The following is a 5,612-nucleotide window of genomic DNA, read 5'->3' as shown; positions in this document are numbered from 1 at the left end:
GGGAGAAACTGACTGAGTATTGACTGAAAATTCTGTCAGAAACTGAATTTTACCGTATGTAATTCCTGTTCATCTCTCAAATCATTAGCAGTTATAAAAAAAACACTAAGTCTCATCCACAGAGAATTTTCTGTGCCTGGAACAGGTTAATTAACAGCATCTCTCCAATTCTTAAAGTACTGGGGGCAGAACATTTTTGTCATTCAGCTGGCAGAAAGGAAGGAGAGTTTAGCTGGATATGCTTTCCTGTGCACCTCTTTGTCACACTACACAGTGGTATGACAAATAGTGACTATAATGCATGCAATAAAGGGAAATAAATGCAAAAAATAGCATTGTCTCTTTTTCATCCTATTTCCTACCTCATAGTCCTATATTCTGCCATACGAGCATCATGAGAATAACATTATTTTTCCTTTCTCCTCAGTTTTCCATGAACCTCATTGATTTGCAGAAGGTAATATTTTATTTTTTATAATATTTTATATATAATATTATAATAATATTTTATATATAGACAATATTTTATGTATAGATATATAAAATACATATATGCATAAAAGGTATTTTTCAAGAGGGTGAAGATGTGGAATTCTGTTCCTAAATGGGGCAGTAGCTCCTTTCATTTTGGCAGTGCAGACTAGAATAGAAAGCTTCCCAGCTTCCTGGGGAGCTCTTTCTCTGTGTTCTCATTGTGCTCCCTGAGCTGGCCTGACTACTTGCTTTTAGCTGATCTGAAATTTGCACACTGTCTGATTCAGTGGCTCGATGCATTGCAAAATGGGTCAGAAATCCTTTCTGTGTATTTGTGTCATTTTCTCATGCTTAGTTTGAGGACACCACCTTGCTGTTTTAGAGAAATATTAAGATGCATTCATTATGGCTGGCAAAGTGCATCAAAGGCCTTCAGTGTAAAGTACCAGAGCTGCTGTTAAAATTACAAACCCAACAGGAGCATAAATGCCAATAATTTCATAGAAAAAAGTACCTCACTTTTCTCTTTTATCCCTTTGGCTTCAGAGGTTTCTTTCTTTTTTCTTTTTTTATTTTTTCCTTCTGAAGTTATAGAGCTTGATTCAGAAATTGTTTAGAATTCCTTCTGCCAAAGGCTAAGCTATAAATAATTCTTCCCTCATTAGCTATTCTGAAGTTTTAGGGTTGGAATGGGTCTATGGAATCTATTTCAAAGGTTTAATAGTTGCAATGGGTCTGTGGAATGTATTTCAAAGTTGCATATGAAGTTCTTCAGTAAAGAGTGAAAAATGCACATGCAATTGAAAATTCCTAATGAGGCAATGAGTTCTTGAATTACACTTTGAAACCTGGATAATATTATAATTTTAAAACATTGTTTTTATATTTTAATCTACATTCTGAACATATTATTGAAAATAAGAGAAAAAATTTATTGGGGAAAAATATTTTAAAATGAGCTTTCGAAAGCAAAAGGTTCAATGTGTACAAAGGGAGGTTGAATTGCAGCAGTTATTACCCAAAAGATTTTCAGTGTCATATTTTCTGTTTTTTCAGAAAGAAAGAGAAGGAATGAATTTATGCTGCCTGAGTAGCTAGGCTGCACTTGTCCAACATAGCACCAAGGCAAGAAGTCTTGGGCAGCTGCAGGACTGACTTTACCCCTGAGTCTTTAACTGAAGTAATTTCTTACCAAAGCCTCTGCTCTGATTTGTGACAGATTATAAAACTCCCATCTGATATTTGCATCTGCATGGGAGATGTCCCCATGAAATTTTCAGCTTAACACCAAAACCATACATGATCCTGATGCTAATTTTTGGTGTGATCAAATTTTTTTTTCTTTTCAAGATAAAACAATATTATTTCATAAAACTTTTTTTGCTGTTTGTGGTAGACCTGTCATTTGAATAATGAACTTAAACCAGAAGTATTTCTGCCAAAAGATGATGCTGCACTGCCTGGTGAAAGTGAACATCTGAGCTCAAGCCCATTCTGATTTCAGCTCTTTCCTCTATAAACACAGACATTTATTCTGATTACGTCTCATATCTTACGGAGGAGAAAATGAACTTGTAAGAGACCAACTTCAACCCCTGTGGAAACTCAACAATTTTCTTCTTGAATTGTGAGGGTCTTCCTATTAATTCTTGAAGGTATGTAACACTGCTTTCATCTACAGATATTTTTAGAAGTAATAATTTTGTTCCTCTGTCTTTCATTATTCTGCAATGAGTTGTTTAGGTTTTTTTTTACATTTGATAATTTTACAAACTTAACAGGAAAGAATACGTCTGTTTTAATAGCAGTTGCATCATCTTTCAGGGGTAAAATGCCAACTCCAAATCTATTACTTTTAACCACCTCAGCCAAACAAAATTATGTGTTTTGCTACAGGTAAAGGGGCATTTCCCATTAATGCTGGCTTCAGTACTGTCCTTGAGGAAATGGGCAGCTGCCATGTATTAGAGAGAGCCGTGCTCTGCCTCCCACTGCATTAGAAGGCTCTCACCTTATATAAAAGATAGCAGCTGCTCTGGCTATTGTCTTCCTATTTATTCTTGAAGGTATGCCTTTGAGAAATTGAAAAGGGGAAAGCAAAACCACAGAAATTATTCCCTCTGGATGGGAGAAAAGATAGATCTATGCATGGCAGAGTAAAGGACAGGAAAAGAAAAAGCAAGAACACAGAAATTTTTCCCCCTGGATGGGACGGCAGAGGAGGGGAAACGACAGAAGCAGTGGAAAGAGTTTTTGTAGCTTTGGGATTTTCTGGAGAGTGATTTATTGAGCCAGGCTCTCAGACCTGCATTCCAACAGATGCTGTGTTTATTTATAGGTCAGGCACTGCAGACAAGTAATTCATCAGGTGGAGGCAGAAGTCAGAGTGAGCAGTTGACTTTGAGTTCAGGGAAATGAATGCCCTGAGCCACTGCATTGCCTTATGTAGTGATAACTGCAGAGCTTGACCAGGAAAAAAACACTAAACCACTCACTCCTCCCTGCAGCCTGAGGTGGGCAGGGAGAGGGGATGGATGCTCCTCTGCCCCCTTTCCTGGGCTCCTCAGCACTCAGAAAATGCCCCTCACTGGGTGGCCTTGCTGGGTCAGCTCAGCTCCAGGGGCAGAGCAGGGAATTCCAGAATTTCTGTGAATTCCAGAAATGACTGGAGCACATCCTCCTGCTCTAACTCCCATTTCATTTAGGGGGATGATCACTTAATGGCAAGTTCACAGTTGTTCTAGCAAGGGGGACCCAAGTGAGGCGTGTGGGTAATAGTTAAGTGGTGCTTCCAAGGTAGTTGTTTGTGCCCTCAGCATCCCTCAGGCACCACACAAACTCTGTGGTTTGCCTGCAGTCTGAGGTCCCCCATCATTTTGGTCTTTCTGGTCTGTTGCTTGGGTTTCTTTCTTTCATGGGCAGCAGAAAGCAGGGAGAAAAGGAGTTTTGATAAGTAACTTGTCTTTCCATGGCTTGGGATGTGACTTGCAGGCTCTGCTGCTGTAGAGGCTGACTTTTAGACATCACCACAGGCACTCAGCTGCTGAGGAAGAGTGAAAACTGTTGGCACCTGGGATAATGAGAATTTTAGACTTTCTGTACTCATAAGCACTAACTCTTAAGAAAATATGCATTTCACCTGAGGCTGAGAAACTGGCTTCCAAAATTGATAAATTGCACTGGGATTACGGGTGTGGAGTTGGTCAGAAGTGTGTAATATCACAGGGTGAAAAACTTGGAGTTTGGGGTTTTAGAATATAGAAGTAAATGTGATGCAGGATGGAGGTTTTAAGGCAGAGACACGTTATTCTTCTTTACCTCTTCTTCTTCATGGGTTTGGGTGGTATTTTGTAATTAAACAGAGAAGTCTGCATAGTGGACTTCGAGTGATCAGTTATTGAGCTAAAAGAGAAAATAATTTAAATATAATTTCTTAATTGGATTGCTTAGCATTTAAAGACCTTCTAACAAGAGATAGTTAGCCATTTTGTGTCTTGCTAATGAAAGACTACAGAACTCACAGCTGGAAAGCCATAACATTAATAAAAACAATAAACACTTAAGTCTAAACGTGAACTGTCATCTCAAATACCTCCAATCCCAACCCCAACAGAAGTAGAAAAAACCCCAAAGAACCCACAAAAGCCAAATGGGCAAATACAATGCTGTCTCAAAATGCTTCACCACTCCATTCTGCAATAAGAGCTCACAGAGTATTGGGGTTTATCCTTCAAACCTCAGACTGCCAGATGCTAGGCAGAAATCTGTCTGACATGGAGATGCCAAACCTCTCGATGCTCATTTAGTTTTTCGATCATAATTTGTGTACAACATATCCTATTACTCTGTGTTAATGAAGACTAAATTATATTAATTTGTGCTGCTTGCAGTTGCTTAAGAAGAAAGAATTTATGAATGTAAAGCAGAAGCCTGTCTCTCTGAGCCTCAAAATGTGTTAGCTTTGCTGCCTTCAACAGGAAAAAGACAGTGTGGTAAGAGAAACTACCTTAAGATTGAAATATTTCCTCTCTCCTCTGCCCACATGTGTGAGTTCTATGTACATGTTTTCATTCTGGGCTGAAAGAAAAATCAGAGTGTGAAATCCTCCTGTGTCTATGGCAGTGCTGACAAAGGTAGTCAGTACCAAGATAAGGAATATTTCTGATGCCTAAGTCTGTATGATGCCACATCACTATGATGCTGATACACAAATATTTAACCTCATCTTAATCTCATCTTTAGGTCTTTGTTTCTGACTGTAATTTTTTGATCAGTTGTGTTGCATAGACAGTGCTTTTTGGTCCAGTCACACAGAATGCATTGATTTTTCTCATCAATCTTTCCTAAAACAAAAAAGATTCCAAATATTGGCTGTAGCCATTTTTCTTCCACTACCAGATCACTCCTTGATGTCTTTGCAGATACTTCTGAAAAGTCAGTAGGAATAATAATAATAGATTTTATGATAATAGAAATTACTCAAGAGGAATCTTTCACAAATTATCTGTCTTCAGTAATTATCAGTTATTAAAGTCAGATAATATTTCCACCCGTAAGTTTTGTAATAAAAGATGTAAGGCTCAGTTTTAGAAACCAGTATTTTTCTTAATGCTTTTCCTGAGGTTTTTTCTCCTTATATGAAAATTTTTTATCCTATCAGATTAAGTGGAACTGACAGCAGCTAAGTCTCTATTTTATGACTTGTGAATACTAAGTAAGCAACAATTCAAGAGCTGTTAAATAACATTTATATGAAGTCTTTCATCCAAGCACTTCCAAATGCCTTATATTGATCTTCAAACATGGGAATTGAGCATTGCTGTACAAGGGAAAGCCAAACCAGAATATTAAAAAATATAATATAAAAATAATATAAAATATAAAGATAAAAATATGAAAATAAAGAATATAAAATAATATGAAAATAAATAATATAAAATAATGTAAATAATCAGTATATATATACTTATATATATAAGTAATATATATACTTATATATATAAGTAATATAAATAATATAAAGTAAACATAAAGAATATAAAAATACACAGAATATAAAAAAAATTCAACTTCTTCTCCAGGTTCAGTGCCAAATGCAGATATATAAAAAAGAAAGAATAATATAAAAATATGAAGAT

At 36.6% G+C, this 5,612-nt stretch overlaps 1 long non-coding RNA gene across 1 annotated transcript; it reads left to right on the top strand.

The window, feature by feature from the left end:
• The first annotated feature begins 217 nt into the window (after positions 1-217).
• On the top strand, positions 218-4,453 carry LOC134419787 (uncharacterized). The gene is made up of 4 exons (XR_010028164.1): positions 218-276; positions 428-457; positions 2,000-2,129; positions 4,365-4,453. It is a non-coding gene; the product is annotated as an uncharacterized LOC134419787 (long non-coding RNA).
• Positions 4,454-5,612: the final 1,159 nt, after the last annotated feature.

This window comes from Melospiza melodia, chromosome 6 (assembly GCF_035770615.1).
Source record: "Melospiza melodia melodia isolate bMelMel2 chromosome 6, bMelMel2.pri, whole genome shotgun sequence".
NCBI classification, from domain to species: Eukaryota; Metazoa; Chordata; class Aves; order Passeriformes; family Passerellidae; genus Melospiza; species Melospiza melodia.
This window is presented reverse-complemented; position numbering and strand designations above follow the sequence as displayed.